An 18,635-nucleotide genomic window follows, 5' to 3' on the forward strand; every position below is an offset into this window, starting at 1 on the left:
GACTTGATGACATAATGATGGCCAACTCTGTATTTTTGTGTATTGAAGGGTCTTTAAAACGATCGCAGCTTGCTAGTTGACTAGTCTCTGGGTCCTGCTGAAATTTTTACTGATATCAGACAGTCCAGCATCATATCTCTAAAGTTTTTCCCAGTAGGTTTTCAGTGGACAGTCCTGTCTCTGCAGTCACCATTTTCTAGATGCCCGAGTAATGTCTTCCAAGAGGCAAGGTTATTCTTGGTGAAAGAGCTTGAACCGTTTGAAAACCGAGTTTGAAAATTTTGCCTTCCAAAGAGTCTCCTGATCCTAAGAACTGTGGCTATTGCCCTTTCCTGTGTGTACGTGTGATTGAGAGCTATAGAGGCAGATGCTGTTTCAACAGCACCTATTAATGGCCTGAGAAATCCAATTGCTAGCTTCTTTCCTTCTTTCTTTTAGAAGTCTAGGGCAGAATAAGTAATTAACAGTTGATTGAGACAGTCCATTCATTTTGTTTCTGGTTAATGTCAAGAAGGCTCTAATCTTAGTGCTATTGACTCCAGGAAATGATGTATCAGACTACTTACAAAACTGCAATGATATTATTAAAGGATGTTTTCAGAAAAGTCATTTTCTAAGCAGAGATAATAAGACTTAAGATGTATGTGTGTGCTTATATCTATGATGAGTACCTGGTGTGCTGGAAGTTTTTAGTTAAAGGTGAACATAGAAAGTCACATAGGAGTGGCATCCTTTATATAAACGTAACAATTGAGGCATATCTTGACTTTGGGAAATGGCATACTAAGTAGCTTTAAAAAAAAATCCTGTGATTTAGCCAAACTTTTCCTCATTTTGAAGAGGAGGAAGTAGATGTATTTGCCTAAAGATCCCAAAAGGCTTATGAAAAGAGAAGAGGTAAGGTACCCCTTCCACCAAAACTGTTTTGTTTTTTGTTTTTTTTTGCTGGGCCAGGTCTTAGTTGTGGCATGCAGTATCTTTGATCCTCGTTTCAGCATGAGGGATCTTCAGATACAGCGTGTGGGCTCTAGTTCCCTGACCAGGGATCAAACCCAGGCCTCCAGCACTGGGAGTGTGGAGCCTTAGCCACTGGGCTATCAGGTTGCTGTTCAGTTTCTAAGTCATGACCGACTCTTTGTGACCCCATGGACTGCAACACGCCAGGCTTCCCTGTCCATCACCATCTCCCGGAATTTTGAATTGAACTGAAGGTGCTGAGTCGTGTCCGACTCTTTGTGACCCCATATACTGTAGCCTACCAGGCTCCTCCATCCATGGGATTTTCCAGGCAAGTGTGCTGGAGTGGATTGCCATTTCCTTCTCCAGGGGATCTTCCCAATCCAGGAATCGAACCCAGGTCTCCCGTATTGCGGGCAGATGCTTTACTGTCTGAGCCATCTCCTGGAGTTTGCTCAAATTCATGTCCATTGAGTCAGTGATGCCATCCAACCATCTCATCCCCTGTTGTTTCCTTCTCCTTTTATCTTCAGTTTTTCTCAGTATCAGGGTCTTCTCCAGTGAATTGACTCTTCATATCAGGTGGCCAAAGTGTTGGAGCTTCAGCTTCAGCATCGGTCCTGAACAGCATGAATATTCAGGGTTGATTTCCTTTAGGATTGACTGGCTTGATCTCCTTGAAGCCCAAGGGACTCTCAAGAGTCTTCTCCAACACCGCAGTTTAAAAGCATCAATTCTTCAGTGCTCAGCCTTCTTTATGGTTCAACTCTCACATCCATTCATGCCTACTGGAAGCACCATAGCTTTGACTATATGGACTTCTGTCAGCAAAGTTCCCTAAATCTTAAGGGAAACTGCTACAGTGGATGGTGGTGGTCCTGACCAAGGTGCTGGGACAGAAGAGGACACTTGAATTCCCCAGAGGGAAGGTCACCACAAGACAGAGCGGAGTCTGCCAGTGATCTGAGTGCCACAGGACATCCCAAGTCAAGGTGAGCAGCTTCCACTGATCCCCCGCGAGCCTGAGTTCAGAAGATCCACAGGTGGGAGCCAGGAGACCAGCCATCTTGGATGGTTGACAAAGAGCTTAATTCCGGGTTGAAGAGTTCTCATCAAGGCAATGGCCTGGTTTTGGTATTAAGGAGTTCATTCCAGTGGCCAGTGTGGAGACTACACCTAAGAGGAACAAGAGTGGCATCTGGGAGGCGGTTGTTGTGGTCCAGGGAGAGGGATGGGGCCAGAGGTAGAAGGGAGAAGTTCAAGTAGTGAGAGGAAAAGCCATCATGTTGGTAACTGATGAATTCAATGGGTGCAGTTCTTAATTTGTTTGCTATTTGTGCTGTTCATTATTATTATAAATGGTGGTCATTTGGAATAAGTGGCCAATTATTCTTTTCCTGATTCCACTTGTTTCAGCTGTTGGTCTCTAAAAAGAAAATTATGACAATGGGGCTTTGATTAGCTTCACTCATTTTCATAATGACCGTGGTTATCATTCCCAGTTTCTTAAGCAGAGTCATCGTTTTAATTTGCATAAGTGGCTTTTGGATATGCAAAGCCAATTGATTAAATGCTAGATATCAGTTGATACAGAAGAACAATTATCTTGATACGGCCATGATGTTAAAGAGAATAAATGTCTGACTGGCGGGTTTGCCAACATTTCCATTGAGTTAATTCTAGCTGCCAAAGATTGATGAGAGGAGAACACAAAGAGAAGAAGAGATGTAGATGGTCTTGGCCAAATGGTGTCTCTGCAGCTTAGAAGCATGGGGAGAGGGGTGATATCATTTTTTTTTTTTTTTACCAAAAGTGTTTAAAATGATAAAACTAACACACTTTTGTTGTAAAACAATGACAACAACAATAACCTAAAATGATAAAATGGGGTATATAGTAGAAATGAAAAAACATCTCCATCCCCCACAATGCCCTCCTTTCTGGACCCAGTTGGTAACCACTCGTCACAGATTCCTGTGGACTCTTCCAGGTCGAAGGTGTCCGCAAAGAGATCCCAATTGTTTTGCAGGATCGAGGACGGCACGCGTGTCATTGAGGTAATCCTTGACCTATTTTGTTATCGGATAAAGTCCACTTGATGACTCAGTTCGTAGCTTGCTGGTTGGCTGAATGGTGGGATTGCTGTTGGCAGGCGATGCTGTGCTGTTGGGACAGCAGACAGGGAGACAGGACAGGAAGCCAGGGAAAAAGGGTCAAGTGAAGGTTGAATACAAATGGCCGCGGCTAGGCAGGAAACCAGGACGAGCTCAGGATCAGAGGCTTGGAAGTCTCCCTTCTCCGCCTTCACTTTCTCACCCCAGTCCTAGTCCCTCTAATGCCTGGCTGCTCTAAATTATTCTCCCAAAGGTCACAAAGGGACATTTGGTCAGCACACAGAATGACATGCCCTCAAATGCCACCTTCTTTAACCAGTAGACGGTGTTTCCAACCACCATCCTCCTCACACATCTTCCCCTGTCCTTGGCGCCATTGATGATGTACCCTTTCAGTTCTTGACCATCCCTGACCTTTCTGGCCCTGATTTCCATCCTGACTCTGTTTCTCTCCCAGCCCTCAAGCTGTGGACATTGCCTACAAACCGGTCCCTTTCCTGCTCCTCTTTTCTCTGCATTCCCTGTTTCTTGAACATTTAATTCACATCTGTGTCTTAAAGAGCCTCTTGATGAAGGTGAAAGAGGAGAGTGAAAAGCTGGCTTAAAACTCAACATTCACAAAAAATGAAGATCATGGTATCTTGTCCCATCACTTCATGGCAAATAGATGGGGAAAAGATGGAAACAGTGATAGGCTTTATTTTCTTGGGCTCCAAAATCACTGCAGACAGTGGCTGCAGCCATGAAATTAAAAGATGCTTGCTCTGCGAAAGAAAGGTTATGACCAACCTAGACGGCATGTTAAAAACCAGAGACATTACTTTGCCGACAAAGGTCCATATAGTTAAAGCTGTGGTTTTTCCAGTAGTCATGTATGGATGTGACAGTTGGACCCTAAAGAAGGTTGAGCTTCTTTAGCTTGACCAAAGAATTAATGCTTTTGAACTGTGGTGTTGGAGAAAACTCTTGAGACTCCCTTGGACAGCAAGGAGATCCAACCAGTCAGTCCTAAAAGAAATCAGTCCTGAATATTCATCGGAAGGACTGATGCTGAAGCTGAAGCTCCAGTACTTTGACCACTTGATTCGAAGAGCCAACTCACTGGAAAAGACCCTGATGCTGGGTCTTGAGGGCAGGAGGAAAAGGGGACGACAGAGGATGAGATGGCTGGATGGCATCACTGACTCGATGGACGTGAGTCTGAGTGAACTCCGGGAGATGGTAAAGGACAGGGGAGCCTGGTGTGCTGCAGTCCACGGGGTCACAAAGAGTTGGACAAGACTTAGCGACTGAACAACACAAACAGCAAAAATGTCTTCACAATGATCTCTGTGAGGGAGATGCTGAAATATTACAGACATAGCTAGAAATGAAAGCAAGAGTCTGGCCCCAAACTTCTCTGGGGTCTGATCTTCCATTTTCCGTTGCCCTCTAGACATGTCCCGTGTATATCTCAGGCTCAGCTGTCCTCGTCTCCTGGCAGACTCCTCAGCATGGCCCAGGTTCAGTACTTCTAAGACTAGGGCTGTCGTCGTCTCCTGGCAGACTCCTCAGCATGGCCTAGCGGGGTCTTCATGATCTGTTCTCACCCACCTCTGTCCAGTCTCTTCTCTTGCTGCCCTCACAGAAACACCCGGTTTCCCAGTCATGTCTAAATAAACACAGACGCATGACCATGCCATGCAATCTTGTGCTTCAATGCTCTTAACTGTGTTCCTTCCACCTGAATAACCCTTCTTTCTGAGCCTGGATTTCTCTTCTCCCAGACAAGCCTTCTTCAATCCTCAAAACTTCCCTTGAGCATCACCTTTTCAAGGAAGGCTTCCTTGTATCCCTGGATCCCCTGCCCCTCTGAGGTTTCCTGTATCACCCCTGGAAACTCCTGTTATGAAACTTATCATGTTACAGTCTGATTGGCTGTTCCCTCGTTTGTGTTCCTGACAAGCTGTGCGCCCTTTGAAGGGAAGGAAAATGTCTTTGATCTCTGCACTCCCAAGGCCTAGAGAAGTATTTCACATACAGTAAGTACTTAATAAATGCTGGATGAGTATAAGAATCAGCGTCTCCCTCCTGGGTGATGGAAAAGCCATCTGAAGTTTAGATCTCTAACCCTGACATCTCCTGCAAGTCCAGAATCATGTCCTTCCTTTGCAGTCTGTCCACTTGAATTTTCAGCAAGTTAATCAAAGGTAACAGGTTCAAAGCAAAGCCCTTGATTCCTTGGCCCACTAGTCTCCGTCTGAGAAGGGCACAACTATTTACCCAACCACTCACAGTGAAAACTTCAGAAGCATCCTAACTTCTCTCCTTTTCTTCCATACTACATCACATGGAATAAAAGAGATCCTGTAAACCTTATCTAAACATTTATTGGGGGAATCTGGCTGGTCTTTGTCTTCTCTGAAAATACCACTTTAGTTCAAGCTATCATCATCTCTTGCCTGGACCCATGTATTGTAGTACCTTCTTGCTTGTCTTTGTATTTCCACTGTTGCTCCTCTACGAATCATTCTTTTGCACAATGACCAGAAGTCCTTAGCCTGGCCTTTCACTTCCCTTTTAGCCTCCAGATCTCTGTCACTTCCACAGAAAGGACTCTGATCACACATCTTAAAAAGTACCTCCCTGATGCTCTCGCCCTCCATACTCTCACCCTGACTTTTGTCTCTTTAATCCCATGACATTTTATATTTCTTTGTACATCTGCTGATGAAATCTTATCCCTGGTACAGACGCTCCCTGAGGGTAAGGTCTTTGTTCACCAAATTCTTCGCTGCAGCCCAGAATCTGGAACAGTTCCTGGTATTATAGTAAGAGCTCAATAAATATTTGACGGATGAATGACTTATTCTAGCTTGAAGGCTATGAATCATTTTTGCCTCTTCACTCGCCTTCCTTCCCGTGTCGAGTCACCAAGTCCTTTAGCGCTTTCCTGGTGTTAATTCAATTAAGATTTACTGATGCAAATTGATTGACTTGCAGTGTGTCTACCATTGAGCGATTTACTTCTCACAATTGCCGTATCAACAGAAATAAGTGATGGGGTAAGAACTTTGTAAACTCTAAAGCACCGCACACACATCATTTGCCTTCCAGCACCCCCACCCACCCCTAGATGATACTAATTAACATTGCTTCCACTTGAGCCTCTCACTTATCTTCCTGCTTCCAAACTCTCCCCAGATAATATATTCCAAACTCTGCGGCTGACTTAATTTTCTTAAAGCATTACTATAATTATGTTCCTCTCCTACTCAAAAACTTTGCCTGTCTTCCAATTTCCAACCAAAGAATATATACAAATCCTTGGCTTGTAACCAAGATTTTCCCCAACCCAAGTTCAGATGGCCTTTCCAGGGTCTCCCTCTGTTACCCACTGAAGCTCTTGATGTTCAAGTCCATCTAGACCACTCAGGTGTCCCTGAGGACAGCTGCTTTTCCCCCTCCCCTTCACTCATGGTCTCTCTCTGGCAGGAACGCTTCCTGCACCCCTTCCCCTGAAAAATTCACACCTAGTAGGTTCAGAGCAAATGACCTCACGACAATGCTATCCTCCCAGGATTTCCCACTTCCAGGTGAATGTTAATGGCATTTAGTTCTTCCTTTTGAGGGAGCACTCATCTCCCATCCAGCCTTTCCTTAGAGGAGGAAGGTAGGAAAAGGAGGCAAGGAATAATTTTAGTATCTCTCTCTTCTCTCTCCATCTTGATGGGGGGGGGGGGGGTAGAGAAAGTTGGACATCCGTTTGTCCAAGCTTCTCTGATTGCTTCTCCCCATCTTCCAAACGGGCCGTGTGACTGTCTCTCTGGGATCTGCCTTTCGACAACCAGCTTGCATTCGTGGCTCCCACCTCTCTATGATAGACTTCAAAGACGGGTTTTCATTTTGCTGGATGTAGTGGCCTGCTTTTCTGAGTAGGAGGAGCCTACTTTTGCTACAGGATGAGCTCCATGCTCCAACCTAGCCTTCCTGAATTGTAAATTTAATGCTTTGGCCTCCATGCATTGGGCTCTATTTCTTAATTGTTTCCGGACTCTGAGGAGGAAGAGCAATTAACTATCACCCTCCCTTAAACTCAAACATCATACAGATGATCTTTTTTAATGCACTCTCCTATAGCACAGAATTTATAGTATCTTTTCAGGATTTGTAACCTAAGATCAGAGGCATATAGAAAAGAGAGGCAGTGTTTTATACTGTTATTCTTCCTGAATCTCTTTAGACTTCAGGTTCATGGGCCAGGATTTCTTGTCATGGAGGTCGTGATAGGCAAGTAAAGCTGACACTAAGAAACAAAATTACAAATAAAATACATATGATGAGTAATGGGAAGTTTCCTGTGGAAATTCTGGCTGAAATTCAAAGCTACTTAAGATGTATGACAAATTCCCTGTGTTATAAAGATCAATGCTAGACACGTTTCTGCAGGATTTACTGAGAGGTGAAGAAACCAGTTCTTTGTCAGCTCCATCAACTCCATCAACCACCTTCAACTATATAAGAGAAAGCTGGACGATGCTTTAGGTGGGATTCTTAGGTATAAGAGCATCACAGTATTTTTCTGGTCTTCTCTCTGGGATGAGAAAGGAGGGTTGTCCCTTTAAGCCAAGTTAGAGTGGTCCTCAAGCAAAGCTAGAAAAGAGGAAAGTGCCAGGAGAGGACATTGACATCCCCCAACCATGAGACTGGGGCCTTCCCCTTGCCTGGGTGTCCTGAGGGTGGGAGGCTAATTGGAGCTGTCTGAGAGGGCAACTCAGCACTGAGGGCAAGAACGACCGTCCAGGACTTCAGGAGTGTGACAGAGATGCATGTCTGAGTGACCGCAAAGAGGGCATTCAGTTGACAAGGTATGGATTATTTTATTAATCCTCAATGCAAACCTAAGGAGTGGTACTTTTGTTCTCATTTTATAGATGAGAAAATAGAGACATGAAGAAGTTATTTACTCAGGGTCATAGAATCAGCCTGGAGCTGACCAGTGTTGAAGAGCAGATCCTTGGCTTGATTTTGATACCTTCCACCTGTTCTCAGAGCTCCCTCATAGCTCAGTCGGTAAAGAATCTGCCTGCGATGCAGGAGACCTGGGTTCGATTCCTGGGTCGGGAAGATCCCCTGGAGGAGTATACCCACTCCAGTATTCTTGCCTGGAGAATCCCATGGACAGAGGAGCCTGGCAGGCTATAGCCCATGGGATCACAAGAGTTGGACACGACTTTGCGGCTAAACGGCCACTGCCATCTGTTCTTGATACTCGAATATTCCCAGCTCCTCTCTCTCCCCTGCACTTTTCTATCTCCCTGAACTCAAGGCTTGTATATCCACCTCCTTACATGATAGCCCCATTTGTGTATTTAATAGGCAATGGAAAAATAATATATACAAAATGAAAACTCTTGATGGAAACCCTGTTCCAGTCTCACTTTTCCCCATCTCAGTTGCTTAAGCCAGTCCTTTTTTGTCCCCCTCTCTTGTCAAATGTACTTTGTTCACGTAGAACTAAAATCCATCCACTTCTTTCCCTATCCTCTTTTTAGTCCAAGCCCCATCATCTCCTGTCTTTACTTTTTCCTCTTTAGACTGCAGAAGACACTCCCTTCACTGGTCTTGTGTTTCTCTCCAAATAAAAGCCCCACTGTGTGCTCTGGAGCCTGGGGAGGCTGGCTTCTCCTGCTCTCCCATTTCCCACTGGACCAGAAGCACCCCCTCTGCTCTGTTCCCCGGGAGCCTGGGCACTTGCCCGTGTCTCCTCTCTGCCTGGGAGGCTCTCATCCCATCATTTTGCATGGATAGGTCATCTTCGGTGGACGTGAGTTTGAGCAAGCTCCAGGAGATGGTGAAGGACAAGGAAGCCTGGCGTGCTGCAGTCCAGGGGATGGCAAAGAGTCGGACACCGCTGAGCGACTAAACAACAAGATCCTTTTCATCTTTAGGTCATTTCAGCTCATAGGTCACCTTCTCGTTGCTATTCCTGGTGACTCCATCTCTCTTTCCTGTTTATTTTTTTCATAGCCCTTCATACAGTTGGTAATTATCCTCTGCCTTCTTTTTTTTTTTTGCGTTAGTTTTTGGAAGTATTCATTTCAATCTCCTCCCCTCAACAAGAATGTGAGCGCCCTGAAGACGGGGCCTCGCTTACCTTCTTCTTCATCACTGTATCCCCAGAATCCAGTGTATCACTTTGTGTGGAACATGTGTGCACAAACACCAGTAAAGTAAATGAATGGAAATTTCACTAAACATTTGTTGTATAAAGAGAACCATATGGGCTTCCCTGGTGGTCCAGTGGTTGAGAATTTGCCTTGCAATGCAAGGGACACTGGTTCCATTCCAGGTCTGGGAAGATCCCACAGACCTCGGGGCAGCTGAGCCCATGAGCCACAACTCATGAGCCTGTCCTCTGAATGCCTCCAGCCACAACTGCTGGGCCCACACATCACAACTGCTGAAGCTCATGTGCCCTAGAGACTGCGCTCCACAACAAGAGAGGCCACCACAACGAGCAGCCTGCACACTGCAACTAGAGAAAGCCCACCCAGAGCAACAAAGACCCAGCACAGCCAAAAACTTTTTATTTATTTTTTTTAAGAGTGAGCACCATGTATTAGAGGCCATATACTGGACATGGTCAAGTTTTGACCTGATGGGAGTGGAGGTTTGCTGGGGGCGCAAAAGCAGATGGTCGTCATGATTAGGACAATTGTCTCTTCTGGAGACACTGAAAAAGCACCACCACTCACTCCTGCTTACTCCTGTGTTCAAACAGTGCTTATCATGTTCTCATGTCCGAAGCACTGGGTTAGTGGCCAAGGATAAAATGACAGGCACAGTCCCTGCCCACTTCTGGTGCAGCATCCTCCACCAGAAAAGAGCAGGGGAGAGTGGTGAGGGGGCAGTAATGGAGCAAGCCTCTATAATGTCTGCAGGAAGTGGCACTCTCAGTATTTTAACCTTGTGTTAATTGCTCAGTCAGGTCTGACTCTTTGCGACCCCATGGACTGTGGCCCACCAGGCTCCTCTGTCCATGGGATTCTCCAGGCAAGAATACTGGATTGGGTTGCCTTGCCCTCCTCCAGAGAATCTTCCCAACCCAGGGGTCAAACCCTGGTCTCCTGCATTGTGGGTGGATTCTTTATTCTCTGAGCCACCAGGGAATCTTAAATACAATGTAAAAGAAAAAAAACACAGTAAGAGTCTCCACCAGATAGCAAAATGCCCACTCCTTAAAGACAAGAACCACTGAGCAGCTGAAGCAGGACTTCATCTAGAGATCAGTGAGATGAGTTGGTGTGAACATGGCCCTTCTCTGATGCGGAAACTGTAAGTTGGCAATCCGAAAGCTGAAACTTGGAGCTCAAGATACTTTGAGCCATTTATAAATTACACCAGCCCCGTTATTCAAGACTTCTGCCAATATCCACTCCTAATGCCAGGGAGCAGGGAACAGTGGAGAAGGCAATGGAAAAGTTGAAACTGAGAAACTGGACGAGAGCGGCTGCTTTGTTCCTGCCAGCTCATGCACCTTAAGAATTTACTTAATCTTTTCTGGTCCCAGATGACTCATCTATGTATTGAGGATGAGAAAAAGCACACATCTTGTGATATCGTTGTAGATTAAATGAGCAAACACATGCACAGTGCTTAGCATAGAGCTAGTCACCTAGCACAGGGGAAAAAGTTAGGTAATATTAACATGATTTTGGGGGGAAATTATTATAGCAGCACCCAAGTCACAGGGCTGTCATGAGGAGTAAATGATGTGTGTATGTGGCTGTGTGTGTGTGCACGCACCTGTGTTTAATACCTGTTACAGTGCAGAACATGGTAAGACAATAAATAATGGTTGAATAAGCTAAAGTATTGGAAAACCTACAAGGTGTAGATTGTTATAAAAATGCTTCTGCTTTTTATTATTTATTGTCTCAATAAAAATAGGTCAAGGAATCAAAAGCCTTTGTGTGACAAAGAAAAGAGAAAGATGCTCAAAACTTTCCCAACCAACCAGGAATGATATTTAGAATACTTAGCAATCGGTAGGGCATGTGTGTAGATCAGTCAGAATGGCTGCCAGCCGGAGCTACAGAGAGTAGGGTTCCAAGACCTCCCACCCTTCCCAGCATTATCCCTTTAGCTAGAGATTGTGAGCAAGCCTTGGAGGAGCCCTAAGGAGGAACCAGAGAAAAAGAAGAGAGGTCTGGGGTAGAGACATTCGTGGAGCATAGAAGTCATTTTCTAACACATACAAACCAATTTTGCTATGGACCTAGAGGGCATTATGCTTAGTGAGATAAGTTGGACAGAGAAATGCAAATACTGTATTTGTCACTTATATGTGGAATCCAAGAAATAAGACAAACAGAAATAGACTCACAGGTATCGAGAATAAACTCCTGGATACCACTGGGGAAGAGGGAAAGAGGCAGGGCAAGGTAGGAGTAGGGGATTAAGAGTCACAAATCGCTGTGTATAAAATAGATAAGCAGCAAGGCTATATTGTACAGCATGGGGAATACAGCCATTGTTTTGCATTAACTTTAGAGGGAGCGTGATCTATAAAAATACTGAATCACTGTGCTGCAGAGTGGAAAACAGTATTGTAAACAAATTGTCTTTCTCTATAGGAAGCCATTTTGCTGGTTTAATGTCTGGGTCAGCTCTGTTGGTGCCTGTGTTCCGTGTGTGTGCATGCTCAGTCATTTAGTCGTGTCCAGTTCTTCGCAATCCTATGAAGAGTAGCCTCCAGGCTCTTCTGTCCACGGGATTCTCCAGGCAAGAGGACTGGAGTGGGTTGCCATGCCCTTCTCCAAGGGATCTTCCCAACCCTGGGGCTGAACCTGAGTCTCTTACATCTTCTACATCAGCAGGCAATTTCTCTATCACTGGCAAAACCCGGAAAGCCTGCCTATGTCTGGTGCAGCTCTGAACTATACCCTATGGGAACTGGAGTTGAAAGGAGAGAGAATATATCCCATATATACTGTTCTATTCACTTTCCATCCTAAACTAGGGTTTGCTTGCTTCTAAGTAATGTTCTGTCAAAGAACTAGGTCAAAGAAAAGACCCCCAAGAACTCAGCATCAGGAGAAGCGTGTGAGTGTTCCTTTAGGGATCTGTGAAATACAGTCTGTTTTTGGTAACACGTGGGTGAGTTGCCAATTGCATCATCCATAGCTGTTCGCTGCTCTTGATAATACATTATTAGTCATCTTTATTCTGACAAATTCCTCATCATGAACTGTAGATTTGATGCTGAATTTCAAATCCACTTGAGTAACAGTATGTATAACTGGAATGTTAGAAATCCTGCATTATTTGAAAAACAGCAACTTATTTGATGATCAGAGGGAAAGTTGGTGAATAAGCAAACTTCTAGTCACTATATTATAAAAATGCTATGAAGGAATTGATATTTAATATTCCTCTGTATAACTCATTTAAGATCTATATTGATATACTAGATATACTGACAAGTCAGTGGCTTCTGTGGGGTTTGAAGTCTGGAAATTACAGTTAGGAGAGCTGGAAGTGAGATCACAAATCTTTATGTTCTTTTCCAAGTGAAAGATGTTTGAAAAGGCTGTGTAAGCTGATTAGCACAAATGACTTCCATAATTCACCTACTGGAGAGCTTATGTGAAAGTACTTTTTGTAAAGTGTATTAGCCAGGATTCTCCAGGGAAATAGAAACAAAAATTTGTCTCTACCCCTATCTCAATCTCTATTTCTAATCTTTGTATCTATTTTTCCATCTATTGATCTGTGAGATTTATTTTAAGGAATTGGCTGTATGTCTAATCTTTATATTTATTTTTCTTTCTTTCTATTTCTATCTATCTATCAATCTATGAGACTTATTTTAAGGAATTGGCTTATGCAGTTGTGGAGGCTTGGGGAGTCCAAATTTTGATGGGGTAGGCCAGCAGGCTGGAGACCCTGGGAGGAATTGTAGTTTGAGTCCAAAGGCAGTCAGCTGGTAGAATTCCTTCTTTCATGGGTGAGGTCAGTCTTTTTCTATTAGGACCTTCAACTGATTGGATGAGGCCCACCCACATTCTGGAGGATAATCTGCTTGACCCCAAGTTCCCCAGCTTCAGCATTACTGTCCTCCAAAAAATACCTTTGGAGAAACATCAGAAGCAATGCTTGACTGACTGTCTGGGAATTATGGCCCAGCCAAGCTGACAAATAAAGTTGGCCACCACACTTCCTGTGGTCATGTATGGATGTGAGAGTTGGACTGTGAAGAAGGCTTAGTGCCGAAGAATTGATGCTTTTGAACTGTGGTGTTGGAGAAGACTCTTGAGAGTCCCTTGGACTGCAAGGAGATCCAACCAGTCCATTCTGAAGGAGATCAACCCTGGGATTTCTAAAGCTAAAGCTGAAGCTCCAGTACTTTGGCCACCTCATGCAAAGAGTTGACTCATTGGAAAAGACTTTGATGCTGGGAGGGATTAGGGGCAGGAGAAGAAGGGGACGACAGAGGATGAGATGGCTGGATGGCATTGCTGACTCAATGGACGTGAGTCTGAGTGAACTCCGGGAGTTGGTGATGGACAGGGAGGCCTGGCGTGCTGCGATTCATGGGGTCGCAAAGAGTTCGACACGACTGAGTGACTGAACCGAACTGAACAGAATTTGCTGTGAAGTATGACTAATATTTTTATGGTTATTTATCTGTCTGTAAGAGAGAGCTGCCAAAATGGCCAAACAGCAGCTCTTTGAGGAACAGCTGCTGGTTGAGATAATCAACTGGGAAGAAGACAACTTAGGGGCTTATCGTAATGCAAAGACAGGGACACCTTGCTGTTCTCACAACCCAGATATATATGTCACACACACACTGTCTATCGCTAGGCCGAGTGAACAGCAAGGTGTTATTATCTTGTATCTCTCTGTATCTTATACTATCTTATAGATATATATATCTTGAATATATGTATTTTATGTATCTATCTTACATATCTTCTGCATTTGCAAAATGCACAAATGCCTGCATATGAAAGGCAAGGAGGAGAACCAGGACTTTCAGAGGAGATGGATTTTGACTCAAGATGAGTTGGAACCATCAATCAATGATGGCTTCGGACCGCAGCTGATCCTACACAGCACCACTCCTGCCCTTCTGTGGTGACCTCATCGCCCACTGCTTGCAGTGACTGTCGCAAAGTTTCCCCCTTTCCCTCAAGTCCCTCCCCTCCCATTCACTTTATTTCTCTCAACGCAGAGACAAAATGCCACCGATTCTGTAGCATCCTTCCTAAACACCTCTATTTTCAGAGCTTCTTTCTTTCTATCTGAATGAATAGATTTCCTGGATTTTCCCCAAGACCAGTTTACTTGCTTCTTTGCTTGGCTCACTCTTTTCCACCTTCTCCAGGTCCTTGCTCATTCGGTGAACATACAGTTTTTTAGAAACAAATATGAGGTGTTCTTTGCACTTAATATTTTGTAGCAGTTAGCTTTTTCATCTCATTGTCTGCTATGCTAAGCTTATGGCTGACAGGATTTATATGTAAACCAGATGAGTAACACATTTATCTATCTATCTATCCATCTCTCACCTATCTAGCTTCTATCTGTCTGGGTATGTTTGGACTAGTGTAGGGGTAAGTGAAGTGAGGTGAAGTTGTTCAGTCGTGTCCAACTCTTTGCAACCCCATGGACTGCAGCCCACCAGGCTCCTCCGTCCATGGGGTTAGTGCCCTTATTATCAAGCTGTCTGCTGTCTCTGCCATGTGAAGACACAAGAAGAAGCTGTGCTTCTGTAAACCAGCAAGAAGGCTCTCACCAGACACCAGATCTGTCTGCACCTTGATCCTGGATTATCTGACCACAAGAACTATGAGAAATGTTTGTTGTTTAAACCACCTAGTCTATGGTACTTTTGTTATAGCAACTTGAGCTGACTAAGACACCTAGTATTGACTAGTGTTGCCTTTTCTAGAGTGGAATTACATATTAGTTTTGACTGTGTAGATAAGTGGTGGCAGACAGTATAGCTTGTTTATGCTTGATTTCTTTTCCTCAACATCATATGTTTGAGATTCATCTGTGTTATTATATGTATCAGTAGCTTGTTCCTTTTTATTCCTCAGTGCTATTTTATTGTATATGGTGGTGGTGGTGTAATCCCTAAGTTGTATCCAACTCTTTACAACCCCATGGACTGTAGCCCGCCAGGCTCCTCTGTCCATGGGATTCTCCAGGCAAGAATACTGGGGTGGGTTGTCATTTCCTTCTCCAGGGGATCTTCTTGACCCAGGGATTGAACCCACCTCTTCTGCATTGCAGGTGGATTCTTCACCACTGAGCCACAAGGGAGGCTCTGTCTTATTGTATAAATATACCATAATCTGTTTATCCAACAAAATCACACGTTTGAGTTGTTTCCTATGTTTGGCTCTTATGAATAAAACTACTGTGAACGTTCGTGTGTGTGGACATAAATTTGAATATTTGGTAGGGGGTACATGCTCAGCAGTAAGAAAGTAAGTGTATGTTTGGCTTTATAGGAAAGTGCCAAACTGTTTTCTACCAGCAATATTGCTTCATTTCTTCCTGGCAATATTTTAAAATCTATCCATTCTAATAGATGGATAGCTGTATTTTATTTTTGGCTTTTAATTTTCTGCATTACCTAATGACTAATGATGTTGTTTGTCTTTTGGGTATTCATATATCATCTTCTTCTGTGAAGCATCTGTTTAAGTCTTTGCTTATTTTTATCGAGTGTTTATCCTCCTATTATTCAACTGTAAGAATTCTTGGTATATTCTGAATTCAAGTACTTTGTCAGATACATTCATCGCAAATATTTTCTCCCCATCTGTGGCTTGTTCTTACATTTTCTTAACAGCATCTTTTGAAGAAAAGTTTTTAATTTTAGAAAACTCAAATTTATTATTTTTCTTTCATAATGCAAGCTTCTGCATTCTACCTAAGAAACCCCCAATGTTGGGAAGATTTTCATGTTTTTTTTCTTATAGACGTTTAATAGTTTGCCCTTTTATGTTTGCCTCTCATCTATTTTGAACTAGTTTTTATGTGTGCCGTGAGCTAAGAGTTGAGGTTAATTTTTTGTGAATGGATATTCAGTTGTTCAACATCATTTATGGAAAAGACTATTGCTATTGATTTATCTTGGCATTTTCAGCAAAAATCAATGGGCCGGGTTTGTTGGCATCTATTTCTCAACTCTTTTTTCTGATCCATTTATTTATGTGTCTCTCTTTGTATGAGTCACACATGTCTTGGTTTCTGATGCTTTACAGTAAGTTTTGAAATTAGGTGATGTAAGTTCTCCAACTTTACTCTTCTGTTTCAAAATAGTTTTGGCAATTCTAAGTCATTTAGATTTACAAAAAACTAGAATCTAAGTCTTAAAAAAAAACCTGCCTGCTGCTATTCTGATTGTGTAGAGTTGGCATCTTAACAGTATTGAGTCTTCTAATCTGTGAATTTTGTCGCTGTTTTTCAGCTGCTCAGTCATGTCCGACACTTTGTGACCCCATGGACTGCAGCACGCCAGCCTCCCTGTCCCTCAGGATCTCTTGGAGTTTGCGCAAACTCATGTCCATTGAGTCCATATGGCTCTCCATTAATTTAGCTCTCCTTTACTTTCTCCCATCAGTATTTTGTATTTTTCAAGGTACAGAGCCTATATATACATATATTTCAATTTGCTATTAACTGGTTTGTGTTTTTTGATGCTATTAAAAATGGCTTATTTGGGGAATTTTGGTGTTCAAGTCTGTTGCTGATATATAGAAATATAATTGGTTGCTGACCTTGTATCTAAAACCTTGCTAACTCCATTTAATTAGTTCTATCAGTTTTGTTATTGTTTTTAGATTCCTTAGGGTTCTCTATGTATGTATTCCCTTTAAAATCAGCTCCATATCCCTGAATGTTTTCCTGGGAGAGCTGGATTACAATCATTTCTTCTAATCTGTGGTTTCTCCCCGTCCCCTGTGTCTGGACTTTCACTCTTTTTGTTTTAGACTCTAACCTCACCAGCAACTCCAATCTTGGAGCCCGTTGTTGTCTTGGTGGGAATGCTCCAGCTCTACCACTAACCTCAAGAACCCTAAGTTCCTTCCTAGATGTGTCTGGAATGGAAGGCCATTCCACATTCCTTAGGATCATGACCTGTAGAAATACGGGATAAAGTTTTAGGGTGATACAGAATTGGAAAAATTAAAGAAAAAAGCAATCACTTTAGAAAGACATGCACTGTTCACCAAGCACAATTTACAAGGAATTTTACCAGCATAGCATTGACTAAAAAGAAAAATGCACAACATCAAAGTTGTGAGTTGTGTTTTATTTGGCAGATTTCAGGCCCAGGAGATAGGACTCTCAGATGGCTCTGAGAGAACCGCTCGGAAGAGATAAGGGAGGAGCCAGGATATATAGGAGTTTTGTAACAAAAACCAGGTGGCTGGAACATCAAAAGATGACTGTTAATCAAAGAAAATGAGATATCTCAAGTTAATGAATTTAGTGCTTTTCTATACATGGGAAGATGCAAGAGTCTGGACTCACTGAAATTATTCCTTTGGCGTGGACCTCAGCTCTCTGGGGCCAGTATCCTGTGTTTTCACATTCCTGAGTTTCCAAGGGGGCATGCTTGGGGGTGGGTACCTACAGCAGTTGTGGGCTTGACGGCGGGCATCCGGTTTCCACCCTGAGGTGGCTCGACGGCTGCAACATCCTTCGTTCCCTGATGCCACGGACGTCATTCCTGGTCCATGGTGCAATGAAGCAGAAGTGAAATGCAGTGCCGATAGAGTCGTGTATGGTCCAGTTATACTATGTAACAAGCAATTGTAAAACCTTAGTGCAATCTACACTAAAGAATATGTTTTCCACGCCTCTAAGGTAAACTGGCAGACCTCAGCTGGCCATGGCTGGTGCAGCTGGTGGGGTGTAGCTCCCTCCACGTGCTTCTCATCTTCCAGCTGGCTAAGCAGGGCACACACTCACGTGATGACAGCGGCACAAGAGTGAGTAAGCCCGGCCTGCACCCCATCTCAAGCCTCTGCTTGTGTCACGGCTGCTAACCTCTGCTGGTGAAGTGACATGATTAAGCTCAAGGTCAAGGGGTACAACAGAGCACCCTGCTCACTTCGGAGTCACATGGCAGAGAGTGTGCGTGCAGGAAGGTGTTAATAATGGGAGCAAAGGACTCTACTACACTGCCAGGAACTCTCTAGGTATTGGGTTTCCCAGAGGGCTCAATAGTAAAGAACCCTCCTGCCAACACAGGAGATGCAGGAGACTCGGGTTTAGTCCCTTTGTTGCGAAGATTCCTGGAGGAGGAAATGGCAACCCACTCCAGTATATTTGCATGGGAGATTCCATGGACAGAGGAGCCTGGTGAGCTGCAGTCCATGTGATTGCAGAGAGTCGGATATGGCTGAACGACTGAACACACACCCACTGGGTATTATCTGTAGATGTATTTGAATATGCTCAAATTTGTGGTTAGATAAACCACATGCAATTTGCAATTGATAGTGCATGTTCAGCTGTCTTTCCCAAATCAGGAGCAAATAACGTTTGTTT

The 18,635-nt window shown here is 43.6% G+C and overlaps 1 long non-coding RNA gene across 1 annotated transcript in view; it reads left to right on the plus strand.

The window, feature by feature from the left end:
- Positions 1-16,803, plus strand: part of LOC114115351 (uncharacterized) — a 44,478-nt gene extending 27,675 nt beyond the window's left edge. Inside the window, exons 1-3 of the long non-coding RNA XR_003589722.3 lie at positions 1-1,949; positions 2,948-3,014; positions 16,546-16,803. The exon at positions 1-1,949 is cut by the window's left edge and continues 27,675 nt beyond it. This is a non-coding gene — a long non-coding RNA (uncharacterized LOC114115351). The remainder of the gene's footprint in view (positions 1,950-2,947; positions 3,015-16,545) is intronic.
- The last annotated feature ends 1,832 nt before the right edge of the window (positions 16,804-18,635 follow it).

The sequence above is a fragment of the Ovis aries genome, chromosome 6, assembly GCF_016772045.2.
Source record: "Ovis aries strain OAR_USU_Benz2616 breed Rambouillet chromosome 6, ARS-UI_Ramb_v3.0, whole genome shotgun sequence".
Lineage (NCBI taxonomy): Eukaryota > Metazoa > Chordata > Mammalia > Artiodactyla > Bovidae > Ovis > Ovis aries.